At 52.8% G+C, this 20,370-nt stretch overlaps 22 non-coding genes across 22 annotated transcripts; all 22 read left to right on the top strand.

Annotated features, from left to right (window-relative positions):
- The first annotated feature begins 214 nt into the window (after nt 1–214).
- LOC132123673 (U6 spliceosomal RNA) lies at nt 215–321 on the top strand. Its single transcript, XR_009426596.1, has one exon. It is a non-coding gene; the product is annotated as a U6 spliceosomal RNA (small nuclear RNA).
- Nucleotides 322–1,055: 734 nt separating this feature from the next.
- LOC132123672 (U6 spliceosomal RNA) lies at nt 1,056–1,162 on the top strand. The gene has a single exon (XR_009426595.1). It is a non-coding gene; the product is annotated as a U6 spliceosomal RNA (small nuclear RNA).
- Nucleotides 1,163–1,895: 733 nt separating this feature from the next.
- On the top strand, nt 1,896–2,002 carry LOC132123671 (U6 spliceosomal RNA). Its single transcript, XR_009426594.1, has one exon. It is a non-coding gene; the product is annotated as a U6 spliceosomal RNA (small nuclear RNA).
- Nucleotides 2,003–2,736: 734 nt separating this feature from the next.
- On the top strand, nt 2,737–2,843 carry LOC132123727 (U6 spliceosomal RNA). The gene has a single exon (XR_009426649.1). It is a non-coding gene; the product is annotated as a U6 spliceosomal RNA (small nuclear RNA).
- A 662-nt stretch (nt 2,844–3,505) lies between these two features.
- On the top strand, nt 3,506–3,612 carry LOC132123735 (U6 spliceosomal RNA). The gene has a single exon (XR_009426655.1). It is a non-coding gene; the product is annotated as a U6 spliceosomal RNA (small nuclear RNA).
- A 733-nt stretch (nt 3,613–4,345) lies between these two features.
- LOC132123670 (U6 spliceosomal RNA) lies at nt 4,346–4,452 on the top strand. The gene has a single exon (XR_009426593.1). It is a non-coding gene; the product is annotated as a U6 spliceosomal RNA (small nuclear RNA).
- Nucleotides 4,453–5,185: 733 nt separating this feature from the next.
- On the top strand, nt 5,186–5,292 carry LOC132123669 (U6 spliceosomal RNA). The gene has a single exon (XR_009426592.1). It is a non-coding gene; the product is annotated as a U6 spliceosomal RNA (small nuclear RNA).
- Nucleotides 5,293–6,025: 733 nt separating this feature from the next.
- On the top strand, nt 6,026–6,132 carry LOC132123668 (U6 spliceosomal RNA). The gene has a single exon (XR_009426591.1). It is a non-coding gene; the product is annotated as a U6 spliceosomal RNA (small nuclear RNA).
- Nucleotides 6,133–7,685: 1,553 nt separating this feature from the next.
- LOC132123718 (U6 spliceosomal RNA) lies at nt 7,686–7,792 on the top strand. Its single transcript, XR_009426640.1, has one exon. It is a non-coding gene; the product is annotated as a U6 spliceosomal RNA (small nuclear RNA).
- A 733-nt stretch (nt 7,793–8,525) lies between these two features.
- On the top strand, nt 8,526–8,632 carry LOC132123717 (U6 spliceosomal RNA). Its single transcript, XR_009426639.1, has one exon. It is a non-coding gene; the product is annotated as a U6 spliceosomal RNA (small nuclear RNA).
- A 662-nt stretch (nt 8,633–9,294) lies between these two features.
- Nucleotides 9,295–9,401, top strand: LOC132123667 (U6 spliceosomal RNA). Its single transcript, XR_009426590.1, has one exon. It is a non-coding gene; the product is annotated as a U6 spliceosomal RNA (small nuclear RNA).
- A 733-nt stretch (nt 9,402–10,134) lies between these two features.
- Nucleotides 10,135–10,241, top strand: LOC132123666 (U6 spliceosomal RNA). Its single transcript, XR_009426589.1, has one exon. It is a non-coding gene; the product is annotated as a U6 spliceosomal RNA (small nuclear RNA).
- Nucleotides 10,242–11,381: 1,140 nt separating this feature from the next.
- Nucleotides 11,382–11,488, top strand: LOC132123748 (U6 spliceosomal RNA). The gene has a single exon (XR_009426667.1). It is a non-coding gene; the product is annotated as a U6 spliceosomal RNA (small nuclear RNA).
- Nucleotides 11,489–12,628: 1,140 nt separating this feature from the next.
- Nucleotides 12,629–12,735, top strand: LOC132123665 (U6 spliceosomal RNA). Its single transcript, XR_009426588.1, has one exon. It is a non-coding gene; the product is annotated as a U6 spliceosomal RNA (small nuclear RNA).
- A 1,140-nt stretch (nt 12,736–13,875) lies between these two features.
- LOC132123664 (U6 spliceosomal RNA) lies at nt 13,876–13,982 on the top strand. The gene has a single exon (XR_009426587.1). It is a non-coding gene; the product is annotated as a U6 spliceosomal RNA (small nuclear RNA).
- A 662-nt stretch (nt 13,983–14,644) lies between these two features.
- LOC132123663 (U6 spliceosomal RNA) lies at nt 14,645–14,751 on the top strand. Its single transcript, XR_009426586.1, has one exon. It is a non-coding gene; the product is annotated as a U6 spliceosomal RNA (small nuclear RNA).
- A 733-nt stretch (nt 14,752–15,484) lies between these two features.
- LOC132123662 (U6 spliceosomal RNA) lies at nt 15,485–15,591 on the top strand. The gene has a single exon (XR_009426585.1). It is a non-coding gene; the product is annotated as a U6 spliceosomal RNA (small nuclear RNA).
- Nucleotides 15,592–16,325: 734 nt separating this feature from the next.
- Nucleotides 16,326–16,432, top strand: LOC132123751 (U6 spliceosomal RNA). The gene has a single exon (XR_009426670.1). It is a non-coding gene; the product is annotated as a U6 spliceosomal RNA (small nuclear RNA).
- A 1,140-nt stretch (nt 16,433–17,572) lies between these two features.
- On the top strand, nt 17,573–17,679 carry LOC132123661 (U6 spliceosomal RNA). The gene has a single exon (XR_009426584.1). It is a non-coding gene; the product is annotated as a U6 spliceosomal RNA (small nuclear RNA).
- Nucleotides 17,680–18,341: 662 nt separating this feature from the next.
- Nucleotides 18,342–18,448, top strand: LOC132123660 (U6 spliceosomal RNA). The gene has a single exon (XR_009426583.1). It is a non-coding gene; the product is annotated as a U6 spliceosomal RNA (small nuclear RNA).
- A 662-nt stretch (nt 18,449–19,110) lies between these two features.
- On the top strand, nt 19,111–19,217 carry LOC132123659 (U6 spliceosomal RNA). The gene has a single exon (XR_009426582.1). It is a non-coding gene; the product is annotated as a U6 spliceosomal RNA (small nuclear RNA).
- Nucleotides 19,218–19,951: 734 nt separating this feature from the next.
- On the top strand, nt 19,952–20,058 carry LOC132123723 (U6 spliceosomal RNA). The gene has a single exon (XR_009426645.1). It is a non-coding gene; the product is annotated as a U6 spliceosomal RNA (small nuclear RNA).
- The last annotated feature ends 312 nt before the right edge of the window (nt 20,059–20,370 follow it).

Raw genomic sequence — 20,370 nt, 5'->3', positions numbered from 1 at the left:
GGCACGTCTAAAAAAAGACGCGCTACGTTCCCCTGTCCCCCAAACTCGGTGAGCGGTTGCATCAATGGAGCGATGTGCGTCCGTCCTCAGCACCGACGCGGTCCGTGCGGCAAGGTATGCGATGGGATGAGATGGCTCACTGGGCCCTTACCAACTCTGTGAGAGCTCGCGGGGACCCGAGGGCTAAAGATACCTCGAGCGCGCTAGCTGTTCTGTGCTCGCCACGGCGGCACATATACTAAAATTGGATCGATACAGAGAAGATTAGCATGGCCCCTGCGAAAGGATGACACGCAAATCCGTGAAGCGCTCCATCTTTTATTTGATTGCGATATCCGTGCCCCTCTACTCTATCAGCCCTCGTGCGGTGAATAATCATAGGAGTCTCAGCGTGGGAGGCGTTTTGACGTAAAATCTCTCACCATCTCCTCTTTCTTAGAGATGTACAGTTGCAGCCCCGCTCCGTTACACTATGTGATGAACTCATGAGAAGTATGTGGCCATCGTCAGACTCGGAGCTTGAGAGCAGGGAGAGGAGAACCGTGTCACCTGCTCATTTAACAACATTATAATTAGCCGGAGAACTTCCACGCTCATGTGTAGGAAGTAAGAAGAGAATCCCTGACCATACACCATCTTGTGGAGATCCAAAGTGCGTCCGGTAAGACTCCCTTCACCCTGAGCCTTTGCTGTCCAGCCCTTCTTTACTGCCCACTCTTCTTTCTTAAAAAAATGTAGAGGCCACGCCCCCTTCAGCGCCAGTACGCCAGGTACCACCGGCAAGCGTGTACACCTGCTTCCTCATGTCCAGAGGATGCTCCTGTACATCACGGTGGAATCGGGCACGTCTAAAAAAAGACGCGCTACGTTCCCCTGTCCCCCAAACTCGGTGAGCGGTTGCATCAATGGAGCGATGTGCGTCCGTCCTCAGCACCGACGCGGTCCGTGCGGCAAGGTATGCGATGGGATGAGATGGCTCACTGGGCCCTTACCAACTCTGTGAGAGCTCGCGGGGACCCGAGGGCTAAAGATACCTCGAGCGCGTTAGCTGTTCTGTGCTCGCCACGGCGGCACATATACTAAAATTGGATCGATACAGAGAAGATTAGCATGGCCCCTGCGAAAGGATGACACGCAAATCCGTGAAGCGCTCCATCTTTTATTTGATTGCGATATCCGTGCCCCTCTACTCTATCAGCCCTCGTGCGGTGAATAATCATAGGAGTCTCAGCGTGGGAGGCGTTTTGACGTAAAATCTCTCACCATCTCCTCTTTCTTAGAGATGTACAGTTGCAGCCCCGCTCCGTTACACTATGTGATGAACTCATGAGAAGTACGTGGCCATCGTCAGACTCGGAGCTTGAGAGCAGGGAGAGGAGAACCGTGTCACCTGCTCATTTAACAACATTATAATTAGCCGGAGAACTTCCACGCTCATGTGTAGGAAGTAAGAAGAGAATCCCTGACCATACACCATCTTGTGGAGATCCAAAGTGCGTCCGGTAAGACTCCCTTCACCCTGAGCCTTTGCTGTCCAGCCCTTCTTTACTGCCCACTCTTCTTTCTTAAAAAAATGTAGAGGCCACGCCCCCTTCAGCGCCAGTACGCCAGGTACCACCGGCAAGCGTGTACACCTGCTTCCTCATGTCCAGAGGATGCTCCTGTACATCACGGTGGAATCGGGCACGTCTAAAAAAAGACGCGCTACGTTCCCCTGTCCCCCAAACTCGGTGAGCGGTTGCATCAATGGAGGGATGCGCGTCCGGCCTCATCACCGACGCGGTCCGTGCGGCACGGTATGCGATGGGATGAGATGGCTCACTGGGCCCTTACCAGCTCTGTGAGAGCTCGCGGGGACCCGAGGGTAAAGATACCTCGAGCGAGCTAGCTGTTCTGTGCTCGCCACGGCGGCACATATACTAAAATTGGATCGATACAGAGAAGATTAGCATGGCCCCTGCGAAAGGATGACACGCAAATCCGTGAAGCGCTCCATCTTTTATTTGATTGCGAAATCCGTGCCGCTCTACTCTATCAGCCCTCGTGCGGTGAATAATCATAGGAGTCTCAGCGTGGGAGGCGTTTTGACGTAAAATCACTCACCATCTCCTCTGTCTTAGAGATGTTCAGTTGCAGCCCCGCTCCGTCACACCATGTGATGAACTCATGAGATGTACGTGGCCATCGTCAGACTCGGAGCTTGAGAGCAGGGAGAGGAGAACCGTGTCACCTGCTCATTTAACAACATTATAATTAGCCGGAGAACTTCCACGCTCATGTGTAGGAAGTAAGAAGAGAATCCCTGACCATACACCATCTTGTGGAGATCCAAAGTGCGTCCGGTAAGACTCCCTTCACCCTGAGCCTTTGCTGTCCAGCCCTTCTTTACTGCCCACTCTTCTTTCTTAAAAAAATGTAGAGGCCACGCCCCCTTCAGCGCCAGTACGCCAGGTACCACCGGCAAGCGTGTACACCTGCTTCCTCATGTCCAGAGGATGCTCCTGTACATCACGGTGGAATCGGGCACGTCTAAAAAAAGACGCGCTACGTTCCCCTGTCCCCCAAACTCGGTGAGCGGTTGCATCAATGGAGCGATGTGCGTCCGTCCTCAGCACCGACGCGGTCCGTGCGGCAAGGTATGCGATGGGATGAGATGGCTCACTGGGCCCTTACCAACTCTGTGAGAGCTCGCGGGGACCCGAGGGCTAAAGATACCTCGAGCGCGCTAGCTGTTCTATGCTCGCCACGGCGGCACATATACTAAAATTGGATCGATACAGAGAAGATTAGCATGGCCCCTGCGAAAGAATGACACGCAAATCCGTGAAGCGCTCCATCTTTTATTTGATTGCGATATCCGTGCCCCTCTACTCTATCAGCCCTCGTGCGGTGAATAATCATAGGAGTCTCAGCGTGGGAGGCGTTTTGACGTAAAATCTCTCACCATCTCCTCTTTCTTAGAGATGTACAGTTGCAGCCCCGCTCCGTTACACTATGTGATGAACTCATGAGAAGTACGTGGCCATCGTCAGACTCGGAGCTTGAGAGCAGGGAGAGGAGAACCGTGTCACCTGCTCATTTAACAACATTATAATTAGCCGGAGAACTTCCACGCTCATGTGTAGGAAGTAAGAAGAGAATCCCTGACCATACACCATCTTGTGGAGATCCAAAGTGCGTCCGGTAAGAGGCCACGCCCCCTTCAGCGCCAGTACGCCAGGTACCACCGGCAAGCGTGTACACCTGCTTCCTTATTTCCAGAGGATGCTCCTGTACATCACGGTGGAATCGGGCACGTCTAGAAATTGACGCGCTACGTTCCACTGTCCCCCAAACTCGGTGAGCAGTTGCATCAATGGAGGGATGTGCGTCCGGCCTCAGCACCGACGCGGTCCGTGCGGCACGGTATGCGATGGGATGAGATGGCTCACTGGGCCCTGACCAGCTCTGTGAGAGCTCGCGGGGACCCGAGGGGTAAAGATACCTCGAGCGAGCCAGCTGTTCTGTGCTCGCCACGGCGGCACATATACTAAAATTGGATCGATACAGAGAAGATTAGCATGGCCCCTGCGAAAGGATGACACGCAAATCCGTGAAGCGCTCCATATTTTATTTGATTGCGATATCCGTGCCCCTCTACTCTATCAGCCCTCGTGCGGTGAATAATCATAGGAGTCTCAGCGTGGGAGGCGTTTTGACATAAAATCTCTCACCATCTCCTCTTTCTTAGAGATGTACAGTTGCAGCCCCGCTCCGTTACACTATGTGATGAACTCATGAGAAGTACGTGGCCATCGTCAGACTCGGAGCTTGAGAGCAGGGAGAGGAGAACCGTGTCACCTGCTCATTTAACAACATTATAATTAGCCGGAGAACTTCCACGCTCATGTGTAGGAAATAAGAAGAGAATCCCTGACCATACACCATCTTGTGGAGATCCAAAGTGCGTCCGGTAAGACTCCCTTCACCCTGAGCCTTTGCTGTCCAGCCCTTCTTTACTGCCCACTCTTCTTTCTTAAAAAAATGTAGAGGCCACGCCCCCTTCAGCGCCAGTACGCCAGGTACCACCGGCAAGCGTGTACACCTGCTTCCTCATGTCCAGAGGATGCTCCTGTACATCACGGTGGAATCGGGCACGTCTAAAAAAAGACGCGCTACGTTCTCCTGTCCCCCAAACTCGGTGAGCGGTTGCATCAATGGAGGGATGCGCGTCCGGCCTCATCACCGACGCGGTCCGTGCGGCACGGTATGCGATGGGATGAGATGGCTCACTGGGCCCTTACCAGCTCTGTGAGAGCTCGCGGGGACCCGAGGGTAAAGATACCTCGAGCGAGCTAGCTGTTCTGTGCTCGCCACGGCGGCACATATACTAAAATTGGATCGATACAGAGAAGATTAGCATGGCCCCTGCGAAAGGATGACACGCAAATCCGTGAAGCGCTCCATCTTTTATTTGATTGCGAAATCCGTGCCGCTCTACTCTATCAGCCCTCGTGCGGTGAATAATCATAGGAGTCTCAGCGTGGGAGGCGTTTTGACGTAAAATCACTCACCATCTCCTCTGTCTTAGAGATGTTCAGTTGCAGCCCCGCTCCGTCACACCATGTGATGAACTCATGAGCTGTACGTGGCCATCGTCAGACTCGGAGCTTGAGAGCAGGGAGAGGAGAACCGTGTCACCTGCTCATTTAACAACATTATAATTAGCCGGAGAACTTCCACGCTCATGTGTAGGAAATAAGAAGAGAATCCCTGACCATACACCATCTTGTGGAGATCCAAAGTGCGTCCGGTAAGACTCCCTTCACCCTGAGCCTTTGCTGTCCAGCCCTTCTTTACTGCCCATTCTTCTTTCTTAAAAAAATGTAGAGGCCACGCCCCCTTCAGCGCCAGTACGCCAGGTACCACCGGCAAGCGTGTACACCTGCTTCCTCATGTCCAGAGGATGCTCCTGTACATCACGGTGGAATCGGGCACGTCTAAAAAAAGACGCGCTACGTTCTCCTGTCCCCCAAACTCGGTGAGCGGTTGCATCAATGGAGGGATGCGCGTCCGGCCTCATCACCGACGCGGTCCGTGCGGCACGGTATGCGATGGGATGAGATGGCTCACTGGGCCCTTACCAGCTCTGTGAGAGCTCGCGGGGACCCGAGGGTAAAGATACCTCGAGCGAGCTAGCTGTTCTGTGCTCGCCACGGCGGCACATATACTAAAATTGGATCGATACAGAGAAGATTAGCATGGCCCCTGCGAAAGGATGACACGCAAATCCGTGAAGCGCTCCATCTTTTATTTGATTGCGAAATCCGTGCCGCTCTACTCTATCAGCCCTCGTGCGGTGAATAATCATAGGAGTCTCAGCGTGGGAGGCGTTTTGACGTAAAATCACTCACCATCTCCTCTGTCTTAGAGATGTTCAGTTGCAGCCCCGCTCCGTCACACCATGTGATGAACTCATGAGCTGTACGTGGCCATCGTCAGACTCGGAGCTTGAGAGCAGGGAGAGGAGAACCGTGTCACCTGCTCATTTAACAACATTATAATTAGCCGGAGAACTTCCACGCTCATGTGTAGGAAGTAAGAAGAGAATCCCTGACCATACACCATCTTGTGGAGATCCAAAGTGCGTCCGGTAAGACTCCCTTCACCCTGAGCCTTTGCTGTCCAGCCCTTCTTTACTGCCCACACTTCTTTCTTAAAAAAATGTAGAGGCCACGCCCCCTTCAGCGCCAGTACGCCAGGTACCACCGGCAAGCGTGTACACCTGCTTCCTCATGTCCAGAGGATGCTCCTGTACATCACGGTGGAAGCGGGCACGTCTAAAAAAAGACGCGCTACGTTCCCCTGTCCCCCAAACTCGGTGAGCGGTTGCATCAATGGAGGGATGCGCGTCCGGCCTCATCACCGACGCGGTCCGTGCGGCACGGTATGCGATGGGATGAGATGGCTCACTGGGCCCTTACCAGCTCTGTGAGAGCTCGCGGGGACCCGAGGGTAAAGATACCTCGAGCGAGCTAGCTGTTCTGTGCTCGCCACGGCGGCACATATACTAAAATTGGATCGATACAGAGAAGATTAGCATGGCCCCTGCGAAAGGATGACACGCAAATCCGTGAAGCGCTCCATCTTTTATTTGATTGCGAAATCCGTGCCGCTCTACTCTATCAGCCCTCGTGCGGTGAATAATCATAGGAGTCTCAGCGTGGGAGGAGTTTTGACGTAAAATCACTCACCATCTCCTCTGTCTTAGAGATGTTCAGTTGCAGCCCCGCTCCGTCACACCATGTGATGAACTCATGAGCTGTACGTGGCCATCGTCAGACTCGGAGCTTGAGAGCAGGGAGAGGAGAACCGTGTCACCTGCTCATTTAACAACATTATAATTAGCCGGAGAACTTCCACGCTCATGTGTAGGAAGTAAGAAGAGAATCCCTGACCATACACCATCTTGTGGAGATCCAAAGTGCGTCCGGTAAGACTCCCTTCACCCTGAGCCTTTGCTGTCCAGCCCTTCTTTACTGCCCACTCTTCTTTCTTAAAAAAATGTAGATATCCGTGCCCCTCTACTCTATCAGCCCTCGTGCGGTGAATAATCATAGGAATCTCAGCGTGGGAGGCGTTTTGACGTAAAATCACTCACCATCTCCTCTTTCTTAGAGATGTTCAGTTGCAGCCCCGCTCCGTCACACCATGTGATGAACTCATGAGATGTACGTGGCCATCGTCAGACTCGGAGCTTGAGAGCAGGGAGAGGAGAACCGTGTCACCTGCTCATTTAACAACATTATAATTAGCCGGAGAACTTCCACGCTCATGTGTAGGAAGTAAGAAGAGAATCCCTGACCATACACCATCTTGTGGAGATCCAAAGTGCGTCCGGTAAGACTCCCTTCACCCTGAGCCTTTGCTGTCCAGCCCATCTTTACTGCCCACTCTTCTTTCTTAAAAAAATGTAGATATCCGTGCCCCTCTACTCTATCAGCCCTCGTGCGGTGAATAATCATAGGAATCTCAGCGTGGGAGGCGTTTTGACGTAAAATCACTCACCATCTCCTCTTTCTTAGAGATGTTCAGTTGCAGCCCCGCTCCGTTACACTATGTGATGAACTCATGAGAAGTACGTGGCCATCGTCAGACTCGGAGCTTGAGAGCAGGGAGAGGAGAACCGTGTCACCTGCTCATTTAACAACATTATAATTAGCCGGAGAACTTCCACGCTCATGTGTAGGAAGTAAGAAGAGAATCCCTGACCATACACCATCTTGTGGAGATCCAAAGTGCGTCCGGTAAGACTCCCTTCACCCTGAGCCTTTGCTGTCCAGCCCTTCTTTACTGCCCACTCTTCTTTCTTAAAAAAATGTAGAGGCCACGCCCCCTTCAGCGCCAGTACGCCAGGTACCACCGGCAAGCGTGTACACCTGCTTCCTCATGTCCAGAGGATGCTCCTGTACATCACGGTGGAATCGGGCACGTCTAAAAAAAGACGCGCTACGTTCCCCTGTCCCCCAAACTCGGTGAGCGGTTGCATCAATGGGATGCAAGGGATGCGCGTCCGGCCTCATCACCGACGCGGTCCGTGCGGCACGGTATGCGATGGGATGAGATGGCTCACTGGGCCCTTACCAGCTCTGTGAGAGCTCGCGGGGACCCGAGGGTAAAGATACCTCGAGCGAGCTAGCTGTTCTGTGCTCGCCACGGCGGCACATATACTAAAATTGGATCGATACAGAGAAGATTAGCATGGCCCCTGCGAAAGGATGACACGCAAATCCGTGAAGCGCTCCGTCTTTTATTTGATTGCGATATCCGTGCCCCTCTACTCTATCAGCCCTCGTGCGGTGAATAATCATAGGAGTCTCAGCGTGGGAGGCGTTTTGACGTAAAATCACTCACCATCTCCGCTGTCTTAGAGATGTTCAGTTGCAGCCCCGCTCCGTCACACCATGTGATGAACTCATGAGATGTACGTGGCCATCGTCAGACTCGGAGCTTGAGAGCAGGGAGAGGAGAACCGTGTCACCTGCTCATTTAACAACATTATAATTAGCCGGAGAACTTCCACGCTCATGTGTAGGAAGTAAGAAGAGAATCCCTGACCATACACCATCTTGTGGAGATCCAAAGTGCGTCCGGTAAGACTCCCTTCACCCTGAGCCTTTGCTGTCCAGCCCTTCTTTACTGCCCACTCTTCTTTCTTAAAAAAATGTAGAGGCCACGCCCCCTTCAGCGCCAGTACGCCAGGTACCACCGGCAAGCGTGTACACCTGCTTCCTCATGTCCAGAGGATGCTCCTGTACATCACGGTGGAATCGGGCACGTCTAAAAAAAGACGCGCTACGTTCCCCTGTCCCCCAAACTCGGTGAGCGGTTGCATCAATGGAGGGATGCGCGTCCGGCCTCATCACCGACGCGGTCCGTGCGGCACGGTATGCGATGGGATGAGATGGCTCACTGGGCCCTTACCAGCTCTGTGAGAGCTCGCGGGGACCCGAGGGTAAAGATACCTCGAGCGAGCTAGCTGTTCTGTGCTCGCCACGGCGGCACATATACTAAAATTGGATCGATACAGAGAAGATTAGCATGGCCCCTGCGAAAGGATGACACGCAAATCCGTGAAGCGCTCCGTCTTTTATTTGATTGCGAAATCCGTGCCGCTCTACTCTATCAGCCCTCGTGCGGTGAATAATCATAGGAGTCTCAGCGTGGGAGGCGTTTTGACGTAAAATCACTCACCATCTCCTCTGTCTTAGAGATGTTCAGTTGCAGCCCCGCTCCGTTACACTATGTGATGAACTCATGAGAAGTACGTGGCCATAGTCAGACTCGGAGCTTGAGAGCAGGGAGAGGAGAACCGTGTCACCTGCTCATTTAACAACATTATAATTAGCCGGAGAACTTCCACGCTCATGTGTAGGAAGTAAGAAGAGAATCCCTGACCATACACCATCTTGTGGAGATCCAAAGTGCGTCCGGTAAGAGGCCACGCCCCCTTCAGCGCCAGTACGCCAGGTACCACCGGCAAGCGTGTACACCTGCTTCCTTATTTCCAGAGGATGCTCCTGTACATCACGGTGGAATCGGGCACGTCTAGAAATTGACGCGCTACGTTCCACTGTCCCCCAAACTCGGTGAGCAGTTGCATCAATGGAGGGATGTGCGTCCGGCCTCAGCACCGACGCGGTCCGTGCGGCACGTTATGCGATGGGATGAGATGGCTCACTGGGCCCTGACCAGCTCTGTGAGAGCTCGCGGGGACCCGAGGGCTAAAGATACCTCGAGCGAGCCAGCTGTTCTGTGCTCGCCACGGCGGCACATATACTAAAATTGGATCGATACAGAGAAGATTAGCATGGCCCCTGCGAAAGGATGACACGCAAATCCGTGAAGCGCTCCATCTTTTATTTGATTGCGATATCCGTGCCCCTCTACTCTATCAGCCCTCGTGCGGTGAATAATCATAGGAGTCTCAGCGTGGGAGGCGTTTTGACGTAAAATCACTCACCATCTCCTCTGTCTTAGAGATGTTCAGTTGCAGCCCCGCTCCGTCACACCATGTGATGAACTCATGAGATGTACGTGGCCATCGTCAGACTCGGAGCTTGAGAGCAGGGAGAGGAGAACCGTGTCACCTGCTCATTTAACAACATTATAATTAACCGGAGAACTTCCACGCTCATGTGTAGGAAGTAAGAAGAGAATCCCTGACCATACACCATCTTGTGGAGATCCAAAGTGCGTCCGGTAAGACTCCCTTCACCCTGAGCCTTTGCTGTCCAGCCCTTCTTTACTGCCCACTCTTCTTTCTTAAAAAAATGTAGAGGCCACGCCCCCTTCAGCGCCAGTACGCCAGGTACCACCGGCAAGCGTGTACACCTGCTTCCTCATGTCCAGAGGATGCTCCTGTACATCACGGTGGAATCGGGCACGTCTAAAAAAAGACGCGCTATGTTCCCCTGTCCCCCAAACTCGGTGAGCGGTTGCATCAATGGAGGGATGCGCGTCCGGCCTCATCACCGACGCGGTCCGTGCGGCACGGTATGCGATGGGATGAGATGGCTCACTGGGCCCTTACCAGCTCTGTGAGAGCTCGCGGGGACCCGAGGGTAAAGATACCTCGAGCGAGCTAGCTGTTCTGTGCTCGCCACGGCGGCACATATACTAAAATTGGATCGATACAGAGAAGATTAGCATGGCCCCTGCGAAAGGATGACACGCAAATCCGTGAAGCGCTCCATCTTTTATTTGATTGCGAAATCCGTGCCGCTCTACTCTATCAGCCCTCGTGCGGTGAATAATCATAGGAGTCTCAGCGTGGGAGGCGTTTTGACGTAAAATCACTCACCATCTCCTCTGTCTTAGAGATGTTCAGTTGCAGCCCCGCTCCGTCACACCATGTGATGAACTCATGAGATGTACGTGGCCATCGTCAGACTCGGAGCTTGAGAGCAGGGAGAGGAGAACCGTGTCACCTGCTCATTTAACAACATTATAATTAGCCGGAGAACTTCCACGCTCATGTGTAGGAAGTAAGAAGAGAATCCCTGACCATACACCATCTTGTGGAGATCCAAAGTGCGTCCGGTAAGACTCCCTTCACCCTGAGCCTTTGCTGTCCAGCCCATCTTTACTGCCCACTCTTCTTTCTTAAAAAAATGTAGATATCCGTGCCCCTCTACTCTATCAGCCCTCGTGCGGTGAATAATCATAGGAATCTTAGCGTGGGAGGCGTTTTGACGTAAAATCACTCACCATCTCCTCTTTCTTAGAGATGTTCAGTTGCAGCCCCGCTCCGTTACACTATGTGATGAACTCATGAGAAGTACGTGGCCATCGTCAGACTCGGAGCTTGAGAGCAGGGAGAGGAGAACCGTGTCACCTGCTCATTTAACAACATTATAATTAGCCGGAGAACTTCCACGCTCATGTGTAGGAAGTAAGAAGAGAATCCCTGACCATACACCATCTTGTGGAGATCCAAAGTGCGTCCGGTAAGACTCCCTTCACCCTGAGCCTTTGCTGTCCAGCCCTTCTTTACTGCCCACTCTTCTTTCTTAAAAAAATGTAGAGGCCACGCCCCCTTCAACGCCAGTACGCCAGGTACCACCGGCAAGCGTGTACACCTGCTTCCTCATGTCCAGAGGATGCTCCTGTACATCACGGTGGAATCGGGCACGTCTAAAAAAAGACGCGCTACGTTCCCCTGTCCCCCAAACTCGGTGAGCGGTTGCATCAATGGAGGGATGCGCGTCCGGCCTCATCACCGACGCGGTCCGTGCGGCACGGTATGCGATGGGATGAGATGGCTCACTGGGCCCTTACCAGCTCTGTGAGAGCTCGCGGGGACCCGAGGGTAAAGATACCTCGAGCGAGCTAGCTGTTCTGTGCTCGCCACGGCGGCACATATACTAAAATTGGATCGATACAGAGAAGATTAGCATGGCCCCTGCGAAAGGATGACACGCAAATCCGTGAAGTGCTCCATCTTTTATTTGATTGCGAAATCCGTGCCGCTCTACTCTATCAGCCCTCGTGCGGTGAATAATCATAGGAGTCTCAGCGTGGGAGGCGTTTTGACGTAAAATCACTCACCATCTCCTCTGTCTTAGAGATGTTCAGTTGCAGCCCCGCTCCGTCACACCATGTGATGAACTCATGAGATGTACGTGGCCATCGTCAGACTCGGAGCTTGAGAGCAGGGAGAGGAGAACCGTGTCACCTGCTCATTTAACAACATTATAATTAGCCGGAGAACTTCCACGCTCATGTGTAGGAAGTAAGAAGAGAATCCCTGACCATACACCATCTTGTGGAGATCCAAAGTGCGTCCGGTAAGACTCCCTTCACCCTGAGCCTTTGCTGTCCAGCCCATCTTTACTGCCCACTCTTCTTTCTTAAAAAAATGTAGATATCCGTGCCCCTCTACTCTATCAGCCCTCGTGCGGTGAATAATCATAGGAATCTCAGCGTGGGAGGCGTTTTGACGTAAAATCACTCACCATCTCCTCTTTCTTAGAGATGTTCAGTTGCAGCCCCGCTCCGTTACACTATGTGATGAACTCATGAGAAGTACGTGGCTATCGTCAGACTCGGAGCTTGAGAGCAGGGAGAGGAGAACCGGGTCACCTGCTCATTTAACAACATTATAATTAGCCGGAGAACTTCCACGCTCATGTGTAGGAAGTAAGAAGAGAATCCCTGACCATACACCATCTTGTGGAGATCCAAAGTGCGTCCGGTAAGACTCCCTTCACCCTGAGCCTTTGCTGTCCAGCCCTTCTTTACTGCCCACTCTTCTTTCTTAAAAAAATGTAGAGGCCACGCCCCCTTCAGCGCCAGTACGCCAGGTACCACCGGCAAGCGTGTACACCTGCTTCCTCATGTCCAGAGGATGCTCCTGTACATCACGGTGGAATCGGGCACGTCTAAAAAAAGACGCGCTACGTTCCCCTGTCCCCCAAACTCGGTGAGCGGTTGCATCAATGGAGGGATGCGCGTCCGGCCTCATCACCGACGCGGTCCGTGCGGCACGGTATGCGATGGGATGAGATGGCTCACTGGGCCCTTACCAGCTCTGTGAGAGCTCGCGGGGACCCGAGGGTAAAGATACCTCGAGCGAGCTAGCTGTTCTGTGCTCGCCACGGCGGCACATATACTAAAATTGGATCGATACAGAGAAGATTAGCATGGCCCCTGCGAAAGGATGACACGCAAATCCGTGAAGCGCTCCATCTTTTATTTGATTGCGAAATCCGTGCCGCTCTACTCTATCAGCCCTCGTGCGGTGAATAATCATAGGAGTCTCAGCGTGGGAGGCGTTTTGACGTAAAATCACTCACCATCTCCTCTGTCTTAGAGATGTTCAGTTGCAGCCCCGCTCCGTCACACCATGTGATGAACTCATGAGATGTACGTGGCCATCGTCAGACTCGGAGCTTGAGAGCAGGGAGAGGAGAACCGTGTCACCTGCTCATTTAACAACATTATAATTAGCCGGAGAACTTCCACGCTCATGTGTAGGAAGTAAGAAGAGAATCCCTGACCATACACCATCTTGTGGAGATCCAAAGTGCGTCCGGTAAGACTCCCTTCACCCTGAGCCTTTGCTGTCCAGCCCATCTTTACTGCCCACTCTTCTTTCTTAAAAAAATGTAGATATCCGTGCCCCTCTACTCTATCAGCCCTCGTGCGGTGAATAATCATAGGAATCTCAGCGTGGGAGGCGTTTTGACGTAAAATCACTCACCATCTCCTCTTTCTTAGAGATGTTCAGTTGCAGCCCCGCTCCGTTACACTATGTGATGAACTCATGAGAAGTACGTGGCCATCGTCAGACTCGGAGCTTGAGAGCAGGGAGAGGAGAACCATGTCACCTGCTCATTTAACAACATTATAATTAGCCGGAGAACTTCCACGCTCATGTGTAGGAAGTAAGAAGAGAATCCCTGACCATACACCATCTTGTGGAGATCCAAAGTGCGTCCGGTAAGACTCCCTTCACCCTGAGCCTTTGCTGTCCAGCCCTTCTTTACTGCCCACTCTTCTTTCTTAAAAAAATGTAGAGGCCACGCCCCCTTCAGCGCCAGTACGCCAGGTACCACCGGCAAGCGTGTACACCTGCTTCCTCATGTCCAGAGGATGCTCCTGTACATCACGGTGGAATCGGGCACGTCTAAAAAAAGACGCGCTACGTTCCCCTGTCCCCCAAACTCGGTGAGCGGTTGCATCAATGGAGGGATGCGCGTCCGGCCTCATCACCGACGCGGTCCGTGCGGCACGGTATGCGATGGGATGAGATGGCTCACTGGGCCCTTACCAGCTCTGTGAGAGCTCGCGGGGACCCGAGGGTAAAGATACCTCGAGCGAGCTAGCTGTTCTGTGCTCGCCACGGCGGCACATATACTAAAATTGGATCGATACAGAGAAGATTAGCATGGCCCCTGCGAAAGGATGACACGCAAATCCGTGAAGCGCTCCATCTTTTATTTGATTGCGAAATCCGTGCCGCTCTACTCTATCAGCCCTCGTGCGGTGAATAATCATAGGAGTCTCAGCGTGGGAGGCGTTTTGACGTAAAATCACTCACCATCTCCTCTGTCTTAGAGATGTTCAGTTGCAGCCCCGCTCCGTCACACCATGTGATGAACTCATGAGATGTACGTGGCCATCGTCAGACTCGGAGCTTGAGAGCAGGGAGAGGAGAACCGTGTCACCTGCTTATTTAACAACATTATAATTAGCCGGAGAACTTCCACGCTCATGTGTAGGAAGTAAGAAGAGAATCCCTGACCATACACCATCTTGTGGAGATCCAAAGTGCGTCCGGTAAGAGGCCACGCCCCCTTCAGCGCCAGTACGCCAGGTACCACCGGCAAGCGTGTACACCTGCTTCCTTATTTCCAGAGGATGCTCCTGTACATCACGGTGGAATCGGGCACGTCTAGAAATTGACGCGCTACGTTCCACTGTCCCCCAAACTCGGTGAGCAGTTGCATCAATGGAGGGATGTGCGTCCGGCCTCAGCACCGACGCGGTCCGTGCGGCACGTTATGCGATGGGATGAGATGGCTCACTGGGCCCTGACCAGCTCTGTGAGAGCTTGCGGGGACCCCAGGGCTAAAGATACCTCGAGCGAGCCAGCTGTTCTGTGCTCGCCACGGCGGCACATATACTAAAATTGGATCGATACAGAGAAGATTAGCATGGCCCCTGCGAAAGGATGACACGCAAATCCGTGAAGCGCTCCATCTTTTATTTGATTGCGATATCCGTGCCCCTCTACTCTATCAGCCCTCGTGCGGTGAATAATCATAGGAGTCTCAGCGTGGGAGGCGTTTTGACGTAAAATCACTCACCATCTCCTCTGTCTTAGAGATGTTCAGTTGCAGCCCCGCTCCGTCACACCATGTGATGAACTCATGAGATGTACGTGGCCATCGTCAGACTCGGAGCTTGAGAGCAGGGAGAGGAGAACCGTGTCACCTGCTCATTTAACAACATTAAAATTAGCCGGAGAACTTCCACGCTCATGTGTAGGAAGTAAGAAGAGAATCCCTGACCATACACCATCTTGTGGAGATCCAAAGTGCGTCCGATAAGACTCCCTTCACCCTGAGCCTTTGCTGTCCAGCCCTTCTTTACTGCCCACTCTTCTTTCTTAAAAAAATGTAGAGGCCACGCCCCCTTCAGCGCCAGTACGCCAGGTACCACCGGCAAGCGTGTACACCTGCTTCCTCATGTCCAGAGGATGCTCCTGTACATCACGGTGGAATCGGGCACGTCTAAAAAAAGACGCGCTACGTTCCCCTGTCCCCCAAACTCGGTGAGCGGTTGCATCAATGGAGGGATGCGCGTCCGGCCTCATCACCGACGCGGTCCGTGCGGCACGGTATGCGATGGGATGAGATGGCTCACTGGGCCCTTACCAGCTCTGTGAGAGCTCGCGGGGACCCGAGGGTAAAGATACCTCGAGCGAGCTAGCTGTTCTGTGCTCGCCACGGCGGCACATATACTAAAATTGGATCGATACAGAGAAGATTAGCATGGCCCCTGCGAAAGGATGACACGCAAATCCGTGAAGCGCTCCATCTTTTATTTGATTGCGAAATCCGTGCCGCTCTACTCTATCAGCCCTCGTGCGGTGAATAATCATAGGAGTCTCAGCGTGGGAGGCGTTTTGACGTAAAATCACTCACCATCTCCTCTGTCTTAGAGATGTTCAGTTGCAGCCCCGCTCCGTCACACCATGTGATGAACTCATGAGATGTACGTGGCCATCGTCAGACTCGGAGCTTGAGAGCAGGGAGAGGAAAACCATGTCACCTGCTCATTTAACAACATTATAGTTAGCCGGAGAACTTCCACGCTCATGTGTAGGAAGTAAGAAGAGAATCCCTGACCATACACCATCTTGTGGAGATCCAAAGTGCGTCCGGTAAGACTCCCTTCACCCTGAGCCTTTGCTGTCCAGCCCTTCTTTACTGCCCACTCTTCTTTCTTAAAAAAATGTAGAGATCACGCCCCCTTCAGCGCCAGTACGCCAGGTACCACCGGCAAGCGTGTACACCTGCTTCCTCATGTCCAGAGGATGCTCCTGTACATCACGGTGGAATCGGGCACGTCTAAAAAAAGACGCGCTACGTTCCCCTGTCCCCCAAACTCGGTGAGCGGTTGCATCAATGGAGGGATGCGCGTCCGGCCTCATCACCGACGCGGTCCGTGCGGCACGGTATGCGATGGGATGAGATGGCTCACTGGGCCCTTACCAGCTCTGTGAGAGCTCGCGGGGACTCCGAGGGTAAAGATACCTCGAGCGAGCTAGCTGTTCTGTGCTCGCCACGGCGGCACATATACTAAAATTGGATCGATACAGAGAAGATTAGCATGGCCCCTGCAAAAGGATGACACGCAAATCCGTGAAGCGCTCCATCTTTTATTTGATTGCGAAATCCGTGCCGCTCTACTCTATCAGCCCTCGTGCGGTGAATAATCATAGGAGTCTCAGCGTGGGAGGCGTTTTGACGTAAAATCACTCACCATCTCCTCTGTCTTAGAGATGTTCAGTTGCAGCCCCGCTCCGTCACACCATGTGATGAACTCATGAGATGTACGTGGCCATCATCAGACTCGGAGCTTGAGAGCAGGGAGAGGAGAACCGTGTCACCTGCTCATTTAACAACATTATAATTAGCCGGAGAACTTCCACGCTCATGTGTAGGAAGTAAGAAGAGAATCCCTGACCATACACCATCTTGTGGAGATCCAAAGTGCGTCCGGTAAGACTCCCTTCACCCTGAGCCTTTGCTGTCCAGCCCATCTTTACTGCCCACTCTTCTTTCTTAAAAAAATGTAGATATCCGTGCCCCTCTACTCTATCAGCCCTCGTGCGGTGAATAATCATAGGAATCTCAGCGTGGGAGGCGTTTTGACGTAAAATCACTCACCATCTCCTCTTTCTTAGAGATGTTCAGTTGCAGCCCCGCTCCGTTACACTATGTGATGAACTCATGAGAAGTACGTGGCCATCGTCAGACTCGGAGCTTGAGAGCAGGGAGAGGAGAACCGTGTCACCTGCTCATTTAACAACATTATAATTAGCCGGAGAACTTCCACGCTCATGTGTAGGAAGTAAGAAGAGAATCCCTGACCATACACCATCTTGTGGAGATCCAAAGTGCGTCCGGTAAGACTCCCTTCACCCTGAGCCTTTGCTGTCCAGCCCTTCTTTACTGCCCACTCTTCTTTCTTAAAAAAATGTAGAGGCCACGCCCCCTTCAGCGCCAGTACGCCAGGTACCACCGGCAAGCGTGTACACCTGCTTCCTCATGTCCAGAGGATGCTCCTGTACATCACGGTGGAATCGGGCACGTCTAAAAAAAGACGCGCTACGTTCCCCTGTCCCCCAAACTCGGTGAGCGGTTGCATCAATGGAGGGATGCGCGTCCGGCCTCATCACCGACGCGGTCCGTGCGGCACGGTATGCGATGGGATGAGATGGCTCACTGGGCCCTTACCAGCTCTGTGAGAGCTCGCGGGGACCCGAGGGTAAAGATACCTCGAGCGAGCTAGCTGTTCTGTGCTCGCCACGGCGGCACATATACTAAAATTGGATCGATACAGAGAAGATTAGCATGGCCCCTGCGAAAGGATGACACGCAAATCCGTGAAGCGCTCCATCTTTTATTTGATTGCGAAATCCGTGCCGCTCTACTCTATCAGCCCTCGTGCGGTGAATAATCATAGGAGTCTCAGCGTGGGAGGCGTTTTGACGTAAAATCACTCACCATCTCCTCTGTCTTAGAGATGTTCAGTTGCAGCCCCGCTCCGTCACACCATGTGATGAACTCATGAGATGTACGTGGCCATCGTCAGACTCGGAGCTTGAGAGCAGGGAGAGGAGAACCGTGTCACCTGCTCATTTAACAACATTATAATTAGCCGGAGAACTTCCACGCTCATGTGTAGGAAGTAAGAAGAGAATCCCTGACCATACACCATCTTGTGGAGATCCAAAGTGCGTCCGGTAAGAGGCCACGCCCCCTTCAGCGCCAGTACGCCAGGTACCACCGGCAAGCGTGTACACCTGCTTCCTCATGTCCAGAGGATGCTCCTGTACATCACGGTGGAATCGGGCATGTCTAAAAAAAGACGCGCTACGTTCCACTGTCCCCCAAACTCGGTGAGCAGTTGCATCAATGGAGGGATGTGCGTCCGGCCTCAGCACCGACGCGGTCCGTGCGGCACGTTATGCGATGGGATGAGATGGCTCACTGGGCCCTGACCAGCTCTGTGAGAGCTCGCGGGGACCCGAGGGCTAAAGATACCTCGAGCGAGCCAGCTGTTCTGTGCTCGCCACGGCGGCACATATACTAAAATTGGATCGATACAGAGAAGATTAGCATGGCCCCTGCGAAAGGATGACACGCAAATCCGTGAAGCGCTCCATCTTTTATTTGATTGCGATATCCGTGCCCCTCTACTCTATCAGCCCTCGTGCGGTGAATAATCATAGGAGTCTCAGCGTGGGAGGCGTTTTGACGTAAAATCACTCACCATCTCCTCTGTCTTAGAGATGTTCAGTTGCAGCCCCGCTCCGTCACACCATGTGATGAACTCATGAGATGTACGTGGCCATCGTCAGACTCGGAGCTTGAGAGCAGGGAGAGGAGAACCGTGTCACCTGCTCATTTAACAACATTATAATTAGCCGGAGAACTTCCACGCTCATGTGTAGGAAGTAAGAAGAGAATCCCTGACCATACACCATCTTGTGGAGATCCAAAGTGCGTCCGGTAAGAGGCCACGCCCCCTTCAGCGCCAGTACGCCAGGTACCACCGGCAAGCGTGTACACCTGCTTCCTTATTTCCAGAGGATGCTCCTGTACATCACGGTGGAATCGGGCACGTCTAGAAATTGACGCGCTACGTTCCACTGTCCCCCAAACTCGGTGAGCAGTTGCATCAATGGAGGGATGTGCGTCCGGCCTCAGCACCGACGCGGTCCGTGCGGCACGTTATGCGATGGGATGAGATGGCTCACTGGGCCCTGACCAGCTCTGTGAGAGCTCGCGGGGACCCGAGGGCTAAAGATACCTCGAGCGAGCCAGCTGTTCTGTGCTCGCCACGGCGGCACATATACTAAAATTGGATCGATACAGAGAAGATTAGCATGGCCCCTGCGAAAGGATGACACGCAAATCCGTGAAGCGCTCCATCTTTTATTTGATTGCGATATCCGTGCCCCTCTACTCTATCAGCCCTCGTGCGGTGAATAATCATAGGAGTCTCAGCGTGGGAGGCGTTTTGACGTAAAATCACTCACCATCTCCTCTGTCTTAGAGATGTTCAGTTGCAGCCCCGCTCCGTCACACCATGTGATGAACTCATGAGATGTACGTGGCCATCGTCAGACTCGGAGCTTGAGAGCAGGGAGAGGAGAACCGTGTCACCTGCTCATTTAACAACATTAAAATTAGCCGGAGAACTTCCACGCTCATGTGTAGGAAGTAAGAAGAGAATCCCTGACCATACACCATCTTGTGGAGATCCAAAGTGCGTCCGGTAAGACTCCCTTCACCCTGAGCCTTTGCTGTCCAGCCCTTCTTTACTGCCCACTCTTCTTTCTTAAAAAAATGTAGAGGCCACGCCCCCTTCAGCGCCAGTACGCCAGGTACCACCGGCAAGCGTGTACACCTGCTTCCTCATGTCCAGAGGATGCTCCTGTACATCACGGTGGAATCGGGCACGTCTAAAAAAAGACGCGCTACGTTCCCCTGTCCCCCAAACTCGGTGAGCGGTTGCATCAATGGAGCGATGTGCGTCCGTCCTCAGCACCGACGCGGTCCGTGCGGCAAGGTATGCGATGGGACGAGATGGCTCACTGGGCCCTTACCAGCTCTGTGAGAGCTCGCGGGGACCCGAGGGCTAAAGATACCTCGAGCGCGCTAGCTGTTCTGTACTCGCCACGGCGGCACATATACTAAAATTGGATCGATACAGAGAAGATTAGCATGGCCCCTGCGAAAGGATGACACGCAAATCCGTGAAGCGCTCCATCTTTTATTTGATTGCGAAATCCGTGCCGCTCTACTCTATCAGCCCTCGTGCGGTGAATAATCATAGGAGTCTCAGCAGCCCTCGTGCGGTGAATAATCATAGGAGTCTCAGCGTGTGAGGCGTTTTGACGTAAAATCACTCACCATCTCCTCTGTCTTAGAGATGTTCAGTTGCAGCCCCGCTCCGTCACACCATGTGATGAACTCATGAGCTGTACGTGGCCATCGTCAGACTCGGAGCTTGAGAGCAGGGAGAGGAGAACCGTGTCACCTGCTCATTTAACAACATTATAATTAGCCGGAGAACTACCACGCTCAT

This window comes from Carassius carassius, chromosome 41, assembly GCF_963082965.1.
Source record: "Carassius carassius chromosome 41, fCarCar2.1, whole genome shotgun sequence".
NCBI lineage: Eukaryota > Metazoa > Chordata > Actinopteri > Cypriniformes > Cyprinidae > Carassius > Carassius carassius.
Note: the sequence above shows the minus strand (reverse complement) of the source record. Positions and strands in the feature narration are given on the sequence as shown.